Source organism: Protopterus annectens, chromosome 8.part0 (genome assembly GCF_019279795.1).
Source record: "Protopterus annectens isolate FY-2018-M chromosome 8.part0, PAN1.0, whole genome shotgun sequence".
NCBI classification, from domain to species: Eukaryota; Metazoa; Chordata; order Ceratodontiformes; family Protopteridae; genus Protopterus; species Protopterus annectens.
Window position 1 is genome coordinate 1,595,624,991 of NC_056741.1, and position 20,821 is coordinate 1,595,645,811.

The window sequence follows — 20,821 nt, forward strand, 5'->3', positions numbered from 1 at the left end:
TGTCATAAGTAATAATTCAATAAAGATATTTCTTGTTTAGGAAAAAAAAAGAACACAACTCCAACAGGGCAGGTAAGAGGGAAAATTCAGCCTGAAAATGCCTCAGTGCAAACATTAGCCCTGAACTAGCCTGGCATACACTATACAAAACTAGGGTTTAATACCAACAGTTGGTCCACTTAAATAACAAACTGCAGTGGAACTGTGTGCTAGAATTACTAATATAAGCAGATATAGACTACTAACACAAATTTACAAACAGATCAGGAAATGATATAGCAATAACCCACGCCTGGGTGTGGGTAATGCTAAATTTACCCACGGTTGGCGTGGTTTGGTCCCGAGGGCAAAGCCCGAGGGACCAAACAAAGCCAACCGTGGGTAAATTTAGCATTACCTACACCCAGAAGTGGGTTATTGCTATTATACCATGACATTATTTAAGAAAAGAAACTATTACTTTTCTTAAATAATGGCATAGTATAATGCCTGTTTGCTGCCCTTCCGCAGATGTCTGGCATCCGCGGCAGTTCTGATGTACTGCGCGCCTGCGCAGTACATCAGAGCTGTGGGCAAAAGCAACGGAGAAAGCTCGTTGCTTTTTAGTGTTCGCTATGTTAAATGAGTTTAACATAGCGAGACAGTTTAAAATAAGCAACGGAGATGTCCGTTGCTTATTTTAAAACTGTCTCGCTATGTTAAACTCATTTAACATAGCGAAACACTAAAAAGCAACGGAGATCTTGCTTTCTCCGTTGCTTTTAAACATCTCGCTATGTTAAATGGGTTTAACTTAGCGAGACAGCTTTAAAATAAGCAATGGAGATCTCCGTTGCTTATTTTAAAGCTGTCTCGCTATGTTAAACCCATTTAACATAGCGAGACAGTGTTTTAAAAAAACGAGTTATACTAATGGAAAAAAGTCCGGGCGACCGGACCTTTTTCCATTAGTATAACTCGATTTACAACGGGCATGCTGGCCAATCAGCGTGCACGTTTTGGGGGGGGTCATGGTATAATAAATTGTAACTTATTTAGATTTAAGCTTGAGTATGCTCTTTCCATCACATTCCTTAGCTTACCCAAGAAAAGCATTATTACACAAAAACAACAGCTGGCTTTGTATGTATATTTCCTTGATGCTTGGTTGAGCACACCCCTCTCTGTCACTCTCCAACATTATCTGGGCCTCAGCCACTACTGTGGCTTGTGTGCTGTATAAATGTTTCATTTTTAGAACACTTAAATTGGACTACTATCCACCTTTAGTGAAGACTCAGTAAACAAGGAATTCACCAAATTCATTGAAATCCAACACCCTTGCACTTGACTTCGTAGACACCTGCTTTCTGCCTCATATTTGGGCAGTGTTTTTCTCCAAAACTTTGACAATATCTGGAAGATTACAAAAATATACATGTTGCCTTTAGAGGAAATCTCATTTAGTACTTGAAGGTAATCAACACGTTTAATGGCTTTTAAGATACTGGCTAATGTACTCCATTACTGTTTTTATAGCATACATACTTAGTTTAACAGACTGATACAGTCATCAGCATTTTAGTTACAGCAAGTACTTGCTGTCTTGAATAATACTTCATAACTTAATACGTTTCATGTTATCTTTTATTAGAATGCAAGCTGTTCTTGCATTTTTTATTATATGTAATATATACATTTATTTTATGCCAGCTGTTGCTTTTTTGGTTCAAATAATGATAGGAAAAGGTCATGGACCACTCCAGTTACCCAGTTTACTGAGATTAAATAAATCTCCAAATTTTATGATGGGTTCTCAGATAAACATTATTCCTGTCCGTTTTCTAATAACAGTAATGTTTATTGCAAGAAATAGTTTTAAATATCAAGTACAAAGCTTTTTTTCCATTTCTTTTTTTGTTATAATTATGCCCTTAACATGTAAAGTGGTCTTTCATCATCATCTTCTTTCGGCTGTTCCCGAAATCTGTTTCCATTTCTTCCTGTCGTCTGCATCTTGCTCTGTCACACCAACCACCTGCATGTCCTCTCTCACCACATCCATAAACCTTATCTTAGGCCTTCCTCTTTTCCTGTTACCTGGTAGTTTCATCCTTAGCATCTTTTTCCCAATTTATTCCGCACCCATCCTCAGCACATGTCCAAAACAACGTAATCGTGCCTCTCTGGCTTTGTCTCCAAATCTTCCAACCTGGGTAAAGTGGTCTTTCCTATTCTAAAATATGCAGTTGTTTCTTTAGTTACTTCAATGGACTTATATTTATTAAGTGTACGTGGGCGTCAACATTAAATCCCCTAGTGACACTGACACTCTGCAGGAAGGTCTTACTTAAACCAGTGATTGGTGCCAAAGTCACGGGCTTAAGTAAAATGCTAAAGAGTGCATCATGATCCCTTTCAGCAAGGGAGATGCCCCTGCAAAGTACCACATTAACAACAATGCCTTAAGTACCCAATCCATGGTGAGAGATCTGGGCACACAGGTTGACAGCAACTTCTCCTTTGACCATCATGTTTCCACAGTGGTAAGGAAAGCCTTCTACATTGCCAATCTCCTCAATAAGGGCATTGGCTCCAGAGAATGAGAAGTTATAATCCCCCTGTACTCCTCCCTTATTAGACCAATTATAGAGTACAATGCATTCTTTGGTATGTTCCTTGCCAGGCACCTCCAACAACTGGAGAGATCTCAAAGGTAGAAAATTCAAGGGGTTCAACATCTGTCCTATGCTGATAGATTAAAATCCCTGTCAGTATACTATATGTCATACTGACTACTCAGGGGTGATCTCTGCCTAGCCTATAGGGCAACCATGGATCCTGCCCTGATGGAAATGCTACACATTAGCAAGACAAATAGTACTCGCTGCACCCGCTCTAGCGACCTCAACATGAGAAATGATATTAACAGGATCTGCTGGAGAGACATGTTCATCTCCTATAGCCTCCTGTACTCTGGAATAAGCTTCCAATCCTAGTAAAAGAGCCCTTCAGTGACCCTTTTCAAGGGTAATCTGGAAATTGGATAGGGAATCGTAAATTCACACCTGGGCTTTTACCTGGATTTCTTCTGGACAGGGGCAACAGGTGTTGAGTCAGGTCTTCTAATAGCACCATTAAAAGAGGGAAAAAAGCTTGGCTAGACTTGTAAGGGCCTCAGGGCCATTAGCCTACTAACCTATGATCCTATGATCATGTTTCTGTTTATTGTATGCGGAATAACTGTCTAGTTACTTCCTGATTCCATGTGATCTAGCCTCACCTTCTGCCCTATAAAGCTGCCCTAGAGAAGGCATCAGCAGCATCATAACTGTATTTATTAGAATGATGAGCTGCCTGAGAAGCAGAGCTCAAAAAGTAAATGGCAAATGTCTTACCTTCATAACCAGGCATATCAGCCAAAATGCCTCCAGATTTGGTGAGAAGAGCCAAGTCATACCTGGTCATATGGGTCTTGTAAGAAACAGCCCTGACAGCTAAGGTAGCAGAAGTACATACATTTTTTATACGATATATCTGTCCATTGTGCAGCAGCCCTTATCAGAAGGCAAAAACAGCAACTTGTATGGTTTATCAGTGACTACAGAAATAACAGGAGTATCAGAGGAAGGGCTTTTATATCAAAGCTTTTAAACTTCAGGAACTTTATTGAACCTGTTCAGCTTTTTATGGGCAAGAGGTTGAAAATCTGAGGCCTAAGAGGCTGCAGTTAAAGTATCCAAAAGACCATTCAGCAATGGAGGCACTGTAGAAGGCAGAGGAAAATGTATTTGCAAAAGTTTATAATATCTTTTTTGAATAAGAAAATTGGGAACAGTCCCACTTACGATGTTCCATCATAAGAACCACCTTATCCCCAAAGGACAATTCTTCATAGGAGAGTCAGGAGAAAGTGAATCCTCTTGCTCAGGCCCTAGGGCAAGAAGAGAGTGGATCTGAGATGAGTAAGCCAATGACTCCTCACCAGAGTCTAACTGTTCATCAGATGAAGCAGAGTCCATAGGACATGTGGAAGCAGTGGAAGACCAGGACACAGGAAGAGGAACAGGTAATCCTTGATGTGGCTTAAGAGCATTGAAAAGCCCCTGACTAAAATCCTGCCATTCTTTGTGGTGGATACTTAGCTACAGGGGCCACATATCCTGTCTTCAGCTTCTTTTTTAAAGGAACATATGATTTAACAAATCTAGGAGATTCAAACCCCTGCTTAGAATTAATGAGGATATCAGGCACCTCTTCTCTAACAAGTATTTGTGGGAAACAACCTAGGTCCCTGTGACATAATCAGCAGTGGTTTCCCCTTCACATCTTTACCAGGTGTAGGCATATCCTCAGTGGACATGTGGATAGACAAGCCCCATGTTAGCCTCTAACTTGGTTGTGGCACATGGAGCTGACATTGGCACCAGGCAATCCTCAGGTTCTTCATCCAACCTTCAGACATTGGATGGAGGGTAGACAGCTGCAGGATCAGTAAGCACCTTTTTGGTGTTCTTCTTAAGCAGTGGATGAACATCAGGGCAGGTAGATTTGGCAATGATACCCTCAGCCAAAATCTTTAACCACTGGTTCTCCAATTAAATGGAAAGATGACAGATGACTGCTGTGTTAGAAACAAATACCTGACAAATGACATACTGCACATGGTTGTGTATAGCACCCAAACAGAAAAGGCATTTTTTGAGTCTATCTTTATGGGGAATCTGTCTCCCACAATCACATCTTCCTTTCCTGGATGACAAGTAATCCAAAGTAAAAGAAAGAAAAAAGTAAAGAAAGAGACCCCAATCAGGCATTTATCTTTAGAAGGCTCTGTAGTTGAGCCAAATGGGTGACTGGCTTGCAGACCAAATTCAAATAGACTGTAGGCAAATAATTTCTGAGGGTTATGCTCCTGTACTTCAGATATGTACTTTATGTGTTGCATGTAGGATATATGTCTGACATATGGCACCTGGAAGGTGTAGAGGCTTTGGTATGCTGGCTAAACATGTGGCTATCCTCGGCATGCTATCCCAAGATTGAAGAATACTGCAACAGTGATAAGGAAGGACATCTAAAGATGTGTGACTCACCTCAATGACAGCTCTACTGTGCAATGAGTTTCTAAGTTATATCACAAGGAATTAGTGCTGTAAAGAAAACATTTGGAATAATTTGTAAATCTGTGATGATGAAAATCTTGTAAAGTGATCATTCCATAGCAGACCTAATAAAATGTAATATCTGTGTTATTACGATGTACGCCATGTACAATAAACTTTACTAGGAATTTATTTGTAGCATATAGAGTGCTGTGATTCTACTCCAAAATCAGGAAACAAATAACCTTGCCATGTGCTTCTCTAGGGCAAAATCCAAACTTGCCAGCACTTAGGGATGCTTAACAAATGATTTTCAATGACAACTAAGGGTTGTTAAGTTCAGCTTTCACACAGGGGACTAACAGTGGACTGTGCCAATAAGCAAGGAACAGTGACAGAAGGTTAAATCGCATTTAAAATCTGTTAGAATTTCACTTTGCCACACTTACAAATAGAAAGTGTGCTATAATGTAGTGTGTAACAGCTTTTAAGTTTAATACTGCCGAGGATTACCTTGTATTGCCTGCTGTCTATACTTGCCAGCTGTCCCTGACTTTGCCTGATGTTTGTCCTGTCCCCTCATAAAAGTTTTGAATTTTTGTTAAGTTAATAACACCAGACAGAGTTTCATACTTCTTATTGTTCAAAAAAATGCATGTTGATACAAAACTTATTATTCTATTAAATTAAGTGAATTTAACAACTGCTCCTGATCCGAGCCTTTGTTCTCCCATTATTTTTCGATTTGAACAGAATTCTTAACCGATCCTAATATACCCACACACACACACATGTGGATTATTGCTATTATTCAATGATATTGTTTAAGAAAGAAATTGCTTACATTTCTTAAATAATGTATTGCTATAATGACACTTCAGCCCTCTTCTGCATCGTCTTTTGTAGGCTGATGTACTGTGCATGTATATGGTACTTACATTCCCATGCTTGAACAGTACATCAATGCAGTTTACTGTTTAAAATATTCAAGTTGTATGAGGGACAGTGCAGAAATACAAGGAATGTTAAACATGTTACTGTTTCTTTAGTTGGTACAAAGTACTTGATTTTACTACTATTTTACTTTGTCCCCCAGCACATGCCAATAGAAAGTCTGTCTGCTCAATGGTACTTCAGTGGCCAACTTTTTTCTATTGACACATGCTCAATTTGTAATGGGCACGCTGGTTGGGCTGTTAAATCAGCTTGCACATTTTGGAATAATAATGACCTTCCATTGTATAATAAAAAAATAACCAGTATTTGCATTATACGTAAGTCAATGAGAAAAAAGAGAGGAGGAGGAAGAGCAAAGCAGTCAGACAGAGGAAGAAGAAATGTCATAGAAGTATATGGCCATTGGAGAAACAGGTGCACTGGGCTTATTTAAACAGGTACATTTTAAGGTCCCTTCTGAATTTGGAGTAGTGGATTTTTCTTTAGTGTGTTGACAGAGATTGCCAAAGTGAGGCAACAGTAAAAGACAGGAATGTTTAGCACAGTCACAGCGGAAGTTAACTCTAAGAGTTGTGACAGTGGGAGCTGTTTGTGAATTGTCCTTTAGGTTACTGGAAGATTTTTTTTCATGGAGTTTGGCTGACAGAGTTGAACGTTTTGAGATTCAGTACTTTAATGTGCAGATATCTTTTACTGATTTCTTGTCCAAGACACTGAATGTGCTGCATTCTACATCACTTTGTACTGAAATTTACTGCAGAGTAGAGATAAAAAGCATACCCATTATATCATCATCAGAAGGTGGGACCAGATCACACAGATTCGGGGAAGCAATTGGACAGCTCTTCAGCATGCAGAAAATACAAAACTTTAATAGGCTTAATAAATATAGTTTCACTAAATTAACAAAAATAAAAACTGCATATTTTAGCATCAGAAAGTTAACTTTACATGATGAGCATATACATGCATCAAAAATAAATGTTATAAAAAAAATTGCACACGATCTATTTAAATCAGATAATTAATGCAATGATGAGACCTTAATTCACCTCTCCTATTTCAGTCAGAAGCATAACATAACAAACCACTTTGCCAATAACAAATAACATCTGCTGGCTTGCCTGTTTCCATAATTACACTATTTTCTCAAATACTCTAAACATTACTTTAGAAAACACAGACAATGTTACTATAATTACTAGATCTTATTTCACTACCTCAGCATGGATTTCCGTTGACATGGACACAAGCATCTTCTCATTTTCTAAATGGTTGCGGCAGACGGAGCTACAAAGGCCTGAATGAAGGAGCAAGAAAGCAGTCGCATTTCTTGTGTTCTTAAAGGTTTTGAAGCCTTCAGTGATGTGGTAATGACCTATCAGTTAACCAAATGGCTTTCAACCCTCCTGTCTCAGCTGATTTAAATGCTGCCTTTCTTCACAGAATGATTATGTTGAAAATGGTTGGCATACTGGTTAAGGCGTTTTCCTCACAGACACATGGTACAGAGTCTGATAGTTATTTTTGAGGGAAAATGAATAGACTTAAAATGGGTCACAAAGTCAGCTAGCCTAGTGCTTACCTTAAAGCCTATATTCCAAGTTCACTGCCAAAAATCTTCGTCAGCATTCTATATTGGAACAGCTTATCTTCAATTTTAACATCCAATGACTGCTGATTGTAGGCATCTCTACCACCTCAAAACTGCAGAGGACTCTACACTTATTTGCATGCAGATATCAGCTGCGACAGTAAAATATGAACTTCCAACTGATGTCCCTTATCCGCTGCACTGACTTCACACACCCACCACCACCAACCACAATGGGAGTTACTAGTAGAGGCCTGATAAATGTAGGATCAGAAACAAAACAGAGCAGCTGTTGTACTTACAGTCTCATATAGGAGTGCACCAGCAGTGCTCTGAGGAAGTGGGCAGAGATACTGTGATCATGATGTGGTTATGTGATGGTCTGGAGCCTTTGCAGGTACTTCGTTTTTTAAATCCAGGCAGTCAAGGAGATATTATTTCAGTGTCAGTTCCAAATCCTAATGTGTTTAACAACTAAGTTTCAGGTGACTTAATCACAATGTTTCTTGGGAGTGGGCTCCATTGTTTAACTCAATATTCCTTTTACCTGCTTTTGCACTTGAGTGTTTTTCCCCCAGGTCAAGGGGAAGGTTTGTTTCCTGCCTCATCTTGGGTTCAGTCCTGACTCAAACTCAGACTTCCTTCTAGGAACATGGTGATTAACTTGCTAAAGTTTTTAGGTACCCCTATTTCCTCCCCCATATCAGATACTGGTTAACTGGAGCTACTGAAGCTATTAGCATGTGCATTGCAAACCGCTGCCCTTGTGGCAGAAGTGGTGCCTGGAAAGGGTCCAGGATTAACTGCTTTTCTTATCCAGTTAACAAATGAATTATTTTAAAAGCATCATGAGTTTAATGGGAATGCATTTATAGCTGAGGTGTAAAAGAAAAAGATATTTTTTGAGGGAATCACTGAGGACTGACTATATGTGCATTACAGTACCAGGATGAAAATACATAATATGGCTATTTTTCTTTATCTGTCCTCACAATCTAACCTCAAAGAATTACACAGAAGGCCATCTGGAGATGGTGGAAGGTAAGGTTGCAGAAGTGGGAATGCATTCTTGAGGCCATTGTTTCATTTTCCTCACAATCCTGTCTCAGATGTGTATGCAGAACATGGCTATCATTTCTCAAAAGGGTGTGAGAGGGTACACAGCTTTTTAGAAAGTAATGACTGTTTTTTTTTTAAAGTAAATACATGTTTATTTCATTCTTAACCCTGAAGACGTTGTGTATTGTTTGCCACTTTTTTTTTTGTTTTGTTTTGATATTTAGTTTTGGTATTGGGTTTTCTGATGTGCTGTTTGCTCCCTAGCACTGCACTGCAGGCATAGACTTATAGAGTCAGACAAGAAATTACCTTATAGATTGGACAGAGTTCTCCCAAGTAACTTATGAGAAAGGAATGTAATGAAGAGGCATAGTAATTATTTCAGTCTTTCTTCACAGATCAACTTCAGTGGAGTACTCAGAAGTGTTTATGTTTTGGGGTTAAGGATAGGGATGCATGCTATCTGTGAAATTGCAGGGCATTTGTATGATCAGTGTGGAATGGTTTCATATGGCTTATCATGGGGCCAGCATACATTATATAAGCAAACAAGCCCAGGATATGACTGAAAAAGGCCTGTCAACCAGCCTAGGTTATTATACCTTTCATTCTTTTGTTTATTTATTTATTTTACATTTGTTGACTGGGTTAGTCCAGCTGAGCTGATAGCCCTTTTTCAGCAGAGGCCTGGGGAGAAAAGCTCCACATATTAATAATACAGGTAATGAGAGCAGTAAAGTATAAAACCATTTATAATATAATACAGAAAACATTTTTAGTAAAAACATTTATACTATAATATATACAAACTTCTAAAATTTAAATTATCGATAAGAAACAAGATAAAGACAATATTACAGAGTTTAGATAGTGAATGGCCTAAGTTTTGTTTAGAAGATGCACGGTTTAGAGTTATCTTAGGTCAGGAAGATACAGTAAGTAAGGGTAATGGAAGTGTGATGAGAGTAAATATATGGTTAGATTGAGTGAAGAGTGAGGATACATAGATAAGATGGTGATACAGGCAATGGATATACAGAAATTAACACTGGATAGTAACAGGCAAGTGTGCTGTACTAGGATAGGAAGACCAATTACATAGAGTGAGCCCAGTGGAAGATCCACTGATATTTCAGGAATTCTGTTGTGGTGCATTTAAATTCTTTAACTTTGTTGAGGTTCCTAATTTCCAGTGTGAGTTTATTCCACGATATGGCTGGATTATAGCTATAGAGGTTGCAGCAAATTTTGTTCTTAGGTGTACAGATTTGTAGTTTATGGTTTGTTACAGGTTAATTTTAAAGGTGTACTTAAAAGGCACCTATCTTTTCGAGGTAGCAATAGATATACCACCAAAACTGTACAGCAGTTGCATGATCAGTACTGAATGATTTCATACAACTGGTGGGGGTGGTATATAGTTGTCTATAAGCAAACAAGTTGAAATAAAATACTGTGGTCATTATTCCTCACAGCTCAACCTTAGGGGCATACATGGTAGAGTAGCTCTCTTTTGTAGCATGTGTTTAAGAACCTTGGTATTTGTGAAAGTTCACAACAGTAGGATGATGTGTGTTTAATTATTTTTTATGGCTTTTCATGGGGCTTGTGTATGTCTGAGTAAACAAGATGAAACAATTGTTCATTTCTTTCTTTCTTTCCACATAGGTCAGTCTCAGAGATGTACTCAGAAAGTGGCTATTTGCTGTCCATAGGAATGAAAAAAACATGACATCTGTGAAAGTGCATGGCAGCTGAATGATTTTATATGACAATGAACAAATAAATTGAAATTCATTACTTTGGTAGATATTGTGTTTCTTTCCTCATAGATAAACTTCAGAGGTGTACTCACAAAGTAGATGAATTTACTGCAGTAGGAGTGAGGAGACATGCCACTTTTTAGACAGAAATTAACACCTGACTTTTGCATGTAAAGGGAAACTTTTTCCATAGCTTGACTTTTGAATGTAAAGGGAACCTTATTCCATAATCTGGAATGAAGGTTGTGTAATGCATGTATCATTTGATATTTTCTGTTGTTAAAGTTATATTCCATGGCCTGATATTAGCTCACAAAAAGTGAACTGCAAGCATAGACTTTCTAATAGAATGATTGTATGTGGCTTGCTGTGGGGGTGATGTATGTTTCCATGTGCAAATAAGTTGAAATAAATTACTGTAGTCATTTCTCTTTGTTTTCAGGTGAACTTCATAGGTGTTCATAGACATGCTTATGTTTTAGCAGTATATCTGAAATAGTTGTTTAAGTGCAGGACACACGCATAATCAGTGTGTTGAATAATTTCATATGGCTTGAAATGGATCAGTATATGCATTTATAAGAAAAACAAGCTGAAACACATTACAGTGGTTATTTTTTCTCACTGGTCATAGTTCAGTACAAAGGTGAATAGGCATAGTATCCATGAATGCACATGGCATTTTTATGAGCAGTGATTTTGCATAAATTTTGTTTTTATAACATAATTTTTGCTAAATGTGATAATTTTCTAGCATTTTAAATATTACTGAAAAAAAGAAAAGCATTAGTAGTAGTTGTTTTGGCAGAGATTTGAATGTGCAGCTATTCCATTACCTCTGCACCTAAAATAACAGCAGAATCAAGACTTGTAACTGAATATGCAGATTTGGTGCCAAAATATTTATTAGAAAATCGAATGCAAATAAGGAGGAAAAGTGCCAACCAAAACCAATAAACGTGGAAAACAGCACTTAAAAATGACATGTACCTTCGATTCCAAATGAATACACTTTAATAACAAGGAAATAAATAAATAAAATCATAAATGCCTTAACTTTTTCACCGCATTTTCATCACTACAGACTTCCTCAGATGTAAACAGCAACAAGTAGTAACCATTTATATACACAAGTACCACATTGCCCTAACCATTGAAAACCAACAATTAATTAAAACTAATGACTGAATAAAACAACTCACAATTAATACACAGAAATATAAATAACAATACTTAGAAAAGAATGTTTATTAATGGCAACCAAGAAATAATAAATAGTGTTATGTAGTATACCATAAACTTATGAAAAATGTAAAATATTAACCAAACTAAATAGGTTAAAATCAATCAAGTGGCGGAAATATACATGATTAACATTATTGAAAGGGGAATGAAAAATAAAAAGCAAAATGATAAAATACTTACTTAGGTTAAAAACTGTTCTATTAAAACTCCAGTGGGAAAAAATAAATATATAAACATATATGATCAACTTGCCACAATCTTGCAGCCCTTAATTTTAAAACAGGGGCTAGAGAGACATTTTCATTCAACCTGGGGGTTTTGTTAGCCTCAAGAACCAACTAATCTACCATCGTCTCCCAAGGATCCCCCCATTATCAATAAGAACTTCCTCAATAACTAAAAACCTAAACCTAGCTCCCACCAATACTAAGGTTTGTTTAAATAAAGCATTCTTATCATTCCCATTCTTAATATTATAGGCATGTTCATAACAGTACTGCTCTCAAATATATCTTTCAAATTCATTCCCCTCCAGAAAATAAATTTGAGGGGTGTTTTAAAAAGCCCCTTTAGTTCAGACAACCTACTGAACTGTGTCCATTCTTTGGTGATAATAGTTCTAATAACCCCAACAACACCACTGAAGTTGGCCACAACCCCCTCCCCCCAAATTGCCCAGGTCATTACCAGGGTCAATTTTACCCAATAATCTTTCATCCACCACACCTTTCTTGTTATTTCACTTCCCAATAATCGGTACAAATCTACCACTTCTACAGATTGCCACTTCAGTTCTAATATTTTCAATCAAAGTGAGGGGTGTCCTCTTTCGAGAAACATTGTTTTTAACTTCACATTCATCCAAAAAAAAACTGTTCTTCAGATACCATTCTACTAATTCTAACAAATTGTCCTTAACAATACTCTTCTTTTGCTAGAAGGGGTGAGCACTTTTGTAAAATAAATAAAAGTTAGAAAATGTCTCTTACAAAAAATGGTGGACTTAAATCCCCTAATCTTTGGTACCTTATGAATGGTAACATCTAAAAAAATCCATTTTATCGAATTCAGTCTCATAAGTGATTTTTTTTTAAATTCTGTTGTACTATTAATATATTAAATAAAATCCATTAATTTATCCTTTGTGTCACACCAACATATACAAATGTCATCCAGGTAATGTTTATACAATTTCCAACTCTGCACAAACGGAGAATTAAAAACATACTTATCTTCCCATATAGAGAGAATGATGTTAGCATAAGCAGGGGCACAAGATGCACCCATGGTTACCCCACTAATCTGCTGGAAGAATTCCCCCTCAAAGTAAATTAAATTATTTTTAGTAACATTTCCATAAGTTCTAGACACATGAGAAATGGTACCCTTCTTAAAGAGGGCATCCTGAAACCACTCCATACCAACATTATGTGGAATCACAGAAAATAAATCTACAACATCAGTAGTTACAAAAATAATATCTTCTTGGAACAAATTCAATTTCACCATTCTTAAAAAATCCCAGGAGTCCTGAGGACATTAAAATCCCCCATCCATACTTTTTTCAATTTGAAATCTAAAAACTTAGCCAAAGGATAGGTCCTAGAATCACAAGTTGAAATAATAGGGTGCACTCTGGGGTCACCAGAACTTTTATGTACTTTTGGTATGCCAAGGACGGAAGGTATTCTGGGCTTGTCCGTACCCAAATAACTATAGGTTTCCAAGCCTATAGTGCCCTCTAGCATTAAATCTTTAATGTTCAAATCAGTCTTTTTATAAGCCAAATGAATTTCATTTCTGGACACCCTACTCTATTTACTTTCATATCCTAAAATATCCATCATCTTGGCTTCATAATCAATTTTATCCACAATAACTGTCCCCCTCCCTTATCAGGCTTAATTATCCTGATATTCTTGTTATTCCTCAGGTCCATAAAATCCATCTCTTCCTTGGTTAAATTAGATAGAAATGTATTAACTTGAATGGCTTCCCTCAATTCTTCCTCCAGTTTTGTGTTTCAAAATTCTTCAACTGAGGGTGCATGGGGGATTGTAAATTAACCTCTTTTTAACATATTAAACTCTGTATCTTTGGTAGACCCTTCGGGAAATATTAACTCCAAATTTTTCTTCCTTAAAAATAACTTAAGAACTATAATAACTGTACTAATATCACTCTTAGTCTAAGGAATAAATTGAAAACCTTTGGATAATAACTTAAAATGCACTGGCTTAATATTAATACCACTGTAATTAAAAATATTATAATTAGAAAGGCCGTATTTACATCCCTCCCTAATAAGTCCCTCTTCATAATTACACCTATCCATTAACACCCCCTTCCCCACCTGCTTCCTCTTGTTGTAGTTGTAATACCGCAGTGTCTTGTTTCTCAACCTCTCTGATCTGCAGAGAGGTGGAAAGTGTAAAGGGTCGTTCAGTCAAAATTCTGCTGGTAATTGTTCCTTATACTGTTATTAAAGGCATTGGTGCACCCATCATCCCCTTCATAGTTATTGTTCCTGATATCTTAACTAAAATGATAATCATTACCCCAGTCTCTATATGGCCCATGTGGTCTAGGGTAACTTTTATTCTCTCTATATTCATCCAAATCCCTTACGAGTTTCCTGTATATTCTATTAATTAAAAAACATCTGTCATCCACTTTGGTCTTAATATTAAAAAAATTGTCTTTTTCATGCTCAAGTGTAAACATTAAGTTATTAATAATAAAATTATTAATGCCCTCAATATGTGCAAAAATGGATGCCATATCCTTCTTATTTTGTTTGATTACCATTCTCATTATATCAAAACCACAGGTATTAAATATCTTCAAAAGCTTGTTATGAAATTTGCTACCTTCCCTCACATTGTTAGGATATTTACACACATGTAGCCCTTTAGGGACCACTCCTCTCTGAATACATTCCTTCAAGTAGCTGTTGTCCAAACTCAAAGTCTCATATTTTAACAAAAGCTAATGAAGCTTATTAATGTTGTTACTATAAGTGTCCATGTAATTGTTCCTGGCCAAATTACTGTCCTGCTGGTTAAACAAAAACATATTGGTTAACCAAGTATTTAACCAGTTTGAATCATAAACTGTGCCATTAGCATGAACAGCAAAGTCACCATGATCATGTTCAGTGATATGTTCAGAAAACCCTGAGGGCTAACATATTTTTAACATCATCTAATGATCTGAGGCAAGGAAATAATGAGAAGAGCGGTGGAGAAGGGACCAGAATGATCACTGTTATTTAAGTTATTTTAAGGAATCAAAATTTGGAGTTAGTATTTCCCAAATGGTCTACCAAATATATAGAGTTTAGTATGTTAAAAAAGATGTCCGTTTACAATCCCCCTGCATCCTCAGTTGAAGAATTTTGAAACACTAGTGGAGGAAAAATTGAGGGAAGCCATTCAAGGTAACAGGTTTCCATCTATTTTAACCAAGGAAGACAGGGATTTAATGGACCTGAAGAATAACAAGAATATCAGGATAATGAAGCCTGATAAGGGAGGGGGACAGTTATCATGGATAAAACTGATTATGAAGCCAAGATGATGGATACTTTATGAGATAAAAGTAAATACAGTAGGGTGTCCAGAAATTTAATCGATTTGACTTATAAAAAGATTGATTTGAACATTAAAGATTTAATGCTAGAGGGCACTATAGACGTGGAAACCTATCATAATTTGAGTATAGACAAGCCCAAAATACCTTCCATCTTTGGCATACCAAAAGTCCATAAAAGTTCTGGTGATCCTCCTCCCAGTGCACCCTATTGTTCAACGTGTGGTTCTAGGACCTATCCTTTGGCTAAGATTTTAGATTTCAATTTAAGAAAAGTATGGATAGGGGATTTTGATGTACTGGGATTTTTTAATAATGGTTTAATTAGATTTGTTCCAAGAAGATATTATTTTTATAACTATTGATATTGTAGGTTTATTTTCCATGATTCCACATAATGTTGGTATGGAGTAGTTTCAGGAGGCCTTCTCTGAGAAGGGTATAATTTCTCACATGTCTAGAACTTATGGAAATGCTACTAAAATAATTGTACTTACTTTGAGGGGGGAATTTTTCTAGCAGATTAGTGGGGTAGCTATGGGCGAATGCTGTGCCCCTGCTTATGCTAACATTATTCTCTCTATATGGGAAGTATGAGCCACAAAGCATCATAGAAAATTATGACGTCTACATCACATTAGATTATCCATTACCAACAGTTCAATAGATAGATGCTAAAAAAAAAAACAGATATAGTGGTCCAGGAAAAGAAGACAAAAGTAGCATTGATCATTGAAATTGCCACACCCAGTGACTACAGTGTCCTGCATACAGAGAGACACAAAGTCATAAAATATCAGGATTTGTAAGCAGAAATGACAGCAATGTAGAAGAAAGATACCCAGATAGTTCCAATAGTAGTAGGAGCAATGGGTCTTATAAAAAAGAGTCTACAATCCAGTTTAAATATGCTACCAATACATGTAAATTTGTATGAATTGCTGAAGGCGTCATTACTGGGTACATTTCTGGTGCTGCGAAGAGCGCTTTTGGCTGACATCAAAGAGTGAAACAATACTAATTTCATGAACTTTAATCATACTTTAACTTAGGAAGGGGTCCTTTCCCATCATGGTATTAGAAACCCAAAAGATTTGGAGAAATTAAAAGAAGAGAAGAAAAAACATGTATAAGACATACCCTATACTGATCGACTACATTACAGTGACCATGAAACAGTGGCAGACCACTTTGCAATTAAGCCATGATAAAGGATAAATTATTATTCAAGGGATAAAAATTCAAAGGGGGATATTCTAGGGTGACTTTTTCTCACTGGTGCTATTCTGTCTAGGGTCCAAATGGAGAGATAATAGGGGTTGGAATGGAGAGATAATAAGTCAGCAAGCAAAGGAGAGTAGTATTGTTGAAAATGAATTCATCCTTAAGTCTTGGTGAGTACCTTCAAGTACTGGACCCTGTTTTTCACAAAATCTCACCAAGACAACACTGATATATAGACTGTATTTATATAGCATATATCATGGACAGAAGTATGTCAAAAATTAAAAAAAAATACCTGGGTGCACAAGACTAAGGATAAAAAAGTGCCCAATCCTGGCAGGTGCACTGGTGCCAGGACTGGAAAAAATTACAATGTAGAATCCTCAAAATATGGAAACATTCCTGCAATGGGGCCAAGCCAAGTCCAGGAGGTGCACCCCCCCCCCCATTGTAGAAGGAAGTAGCAGTCCACAAAAATCACAAAAACTGAAAGGCCAAGGAATAGCCATAAAGATGACAGAGTGGACTATTGAGGATAAGAAAGAAATGTTCTATCGTTACTATTATGCAAAAAGCCCAGAATTTCCAGACACAAGATATACAAAAAGATTAAGAGAGAAATTAGAGGAAAGAAAAATACTTCCACAAGAAAAACTGTCAGAAGCCTAAAATAAAAAAATTGTCCCTCGGATTCATGAACAGTCCATGCAAGAATAGTCTATTCTTGCACAGACTGTTCCGTGTTGGAATACAGCAGCAGCGTGCCCTACATATTAATAAAGGCATGCTGCTGTATTCCTACACCTACCTGATCTATGTATGAGTGCAGCAGGCATGTATAAGTCCTGCACAGACACTTAAACACACTCCCTGTACTCAGAAAGTGCCATACGGCACTAATCAAACAAGGAAGTCGCATAATATTAGAGCTTAGTTCTAATATTATGCATTATTCACGGACACTGAAATGTAAAACTAGCATGTCAGTGTCCGTGGATAGTGAAATAAAAAAAAAAAGAGCACACAATCCTTAAGAAGTAGCTTGCACAGTACATGACTGTCCCAGGAATGGCCAGATCCCTGCCCCACATGCCTGCACCCTGCTGAAAAATATATGTCATAATTTAATATTTCTTCTTCTTCTTTTTTTTACAATAAAAAAATAATTTAAGCACAGCGCAGTGGGTTTGCATGCTGCAACACTTTGCTCAGCCAAGCTTAAATGCTGTTTGAGAGTCAAATAGAATTCTGAAGGAGAAATCTTTGTTGCTGATGTATTTTAGTGGTTAGAGCAATGGTTTAGTGTGCAAGCCATGCACAGTTCAATCCCAGCTCTGGCTAATGGACTTTATGTGTGGAAGCAGTTGTAAATTAATATTTATGAATTGGAATGATATTTGTAAGTCATATGCCTCATGCATGGTAGTGTTGGGCTGGGAAAATGCCATATGGAAATGTAAAAAGCTTTTTCAATTTCTTTTTAAATAATTGTTTCTGGCCAGGTAAGCCTGCTGCAGCTCTGCTGAAACTAGCTAAGTATTGCCTAAGCATGAAAATATAAGCAATCCTTAGCAACTAGGTTTAAGCTGACGTAAGCGGGCATAAGCATCACTGCGCAAACCTGTGCAAACCTGCTCACAACTGCTTAAAAGTGCCTTAATCACTCTGTATCCAGCAGCCCTTCTTCTGGCCAGCAACAAAGAAATTAGCCGTACTCAGTCTTGAATCTGGGATGCTATACACCATGGTCACAGCAATTTATCACTAGGCCATTTTAGCTGTAAGATGTTATGATGTTGTTAACAGCATATCATGCAGTACAGTCAGTTTACAATAGGAAAGACACACTGTGCAATCAGGAATGATTGACATCTACAAATATATACATGAAAAAAATATTTACATATGTAGAGAGATAGATATGTGTGGAGATACGTATATATGTTTAACAATATACAGATATAGTACCAAGAAATACTGCTGTGTATATATATATATATATATATATATATATATATATATATATATATATATATATATATATATATATGTGTGTGTGTGTGCATACGTCTCTAAATGCCCATACAAACATATGCTGCTGATAGACCACCGATAACTGGGGGCAGCATGCAAAGTTGGATAAAAAGGACTCATGACACTCACATCTGCCCCCCCAGTCCAAATAACTGAACAGTATGCTGCTACAAAACCATGATATGCCATACTTAATGACCAGACATATACAGTGACCTCTTAGCAAAAGAACTACAATGAGTAAAGATAGTAAACAAAAATACAAACAGCCAGTAATTCATAGAAGTTCATTTTACTCTGATGTCTTTGCCAAAGCCTTCAAGGAGTAACACATTACAAGAAATACTTGTCTTAATTAGAAGAAGCAATTAACACTTACGTGCATTTAAATACACAGCCTCCAATTACACTCCTCATTCAACCCCCTAGGAGATAAAGTATCACATTTAAAAACATACATTACTTCTGTACATGACAATTGTTCTTTTATGACTGTTTGATCAAACAGAGAAACAGACTTTTTCAAAACCAGTACCTTGTAACCCACTACACCTAATTACATGTATATACACAGCCTCCAATTACACTACTCATTTAACCCCCTAGGGAATAAAGTATCACATTTAAAAATTTAAACCGATGCTGTACATAAATGTTCTTTCATGACTACTGCCCCCATGGTGAGAATCATTGAAATGTACAGCTATAAAACTGTCTTCTTCCTCATCAGTAATATGTCTCACATGTTCTAACAGCCTAGTTTTAAACACTTGTTACTCTCCCCCACATAAAATATGTTACAAGGGCATCTAAGAGCATTCACCATCCACCAATCTCTTGAATGTACAGAGTCCCACATGTTGTCCACCCTTTCCCCTCAGCAGGAATGACAGAACAAATAATGGTAGATCCTACCTATCAACCTCCTACTGTATGGCATCTGTACAAAGTCTTACATAATGTGGGACAGAGGTCCAAAAACATGGCCATACTTGAAATATTGCTGTTATACACTGAGAAAATTGCTGGTGTTAGAGGGTTTGTTGTAACATATCTTTTCTGAGGGATATAAAGTCTGAAACACAAATGGATGTTGGCATGTACCGATTGCAATCACCAGAGTATGCTACTGATTTGCCAAGATAAGATGCCAAGATGTATCTTTTTCACTATTAATTTAGTGGATCTTTTCATCTCTATTCCACACAGGGTAGGGTTAGACCTATTTTTTGATGCCATTAGGGACCAGATTAAGTGATTCCATGATTAATTTTCTTATGGTAGTCATGGAGTATACTCTCAAAAGTAACCACTTTACATTTGAAGGAGAATATTATAGGCAGGTCCAAGGGGTGGCAATGGGGGCAACATGTGCCCCCATTTATGCCAACTTGGTTCTTTATTCCTGGGAAAAGAAGTACGTGTTCACCAGTGTTTATAAACAACATTGGTTCACATATTGTCATTTTTTGGACGACATTTTTATTCTTTGGAAAGATGACCAGGTGGACCTTGACGGGTTTTCAGAATTTATTAATCAATTGTGTACATATTTCAAATTCACATCACACCACTCAGATGAATGTATTAATTATCTGGATGTGACCATTTCTAAAGATAGGATTAACACAACCTTCCTTTCAAAAATACACAGGAAAGAAATCTTTTCCAACAGTTATTTGGACTTCCAAAGTTGTCATCCCACACATATTAAGAGAAATATTTTTAAAGGACAACTCGTGAGGGCTGCAAGAATGTGTTCCAACAGAGAGGCTTTCCTAAGTGAAGCTGAAGCCATCACTGATATGTTAAAAGCTAGGGGATACCCTAATAAAATTTTGGACATATACAAAAGAAATGGTTGAAGGGTTGGGGACTAAATACAAACCACTGCTTTATAGTGGTGAAACAATTTTAACAACAAACAGGAAGAGTTGGATACAACACTAGTATGGTTATTCCATATGGAGAAGGGGAAAAAATCCTTAAGGGCATCATTAGGAAAAATTGGAACATTTTTCGAGGCAATTTGGACATTTTTAATATTATAGGACAAGCACCAAGTTTTGTGTACAAAACAGGCAGAAACATCAAATATTTCATGGAACATGTAACTGTACCAAGACCAATATTAATTAAGGGTACAACTAAGTGTGGTCACTATAACAAATGCCCCTGCATCCTTGACAATGATGTGGTATATTTAAAAGGAAGGAGGCAAGGGGTCAGTTTAGAAAGAGGTAATTGCAACACAAAAGGTATTATTTGAA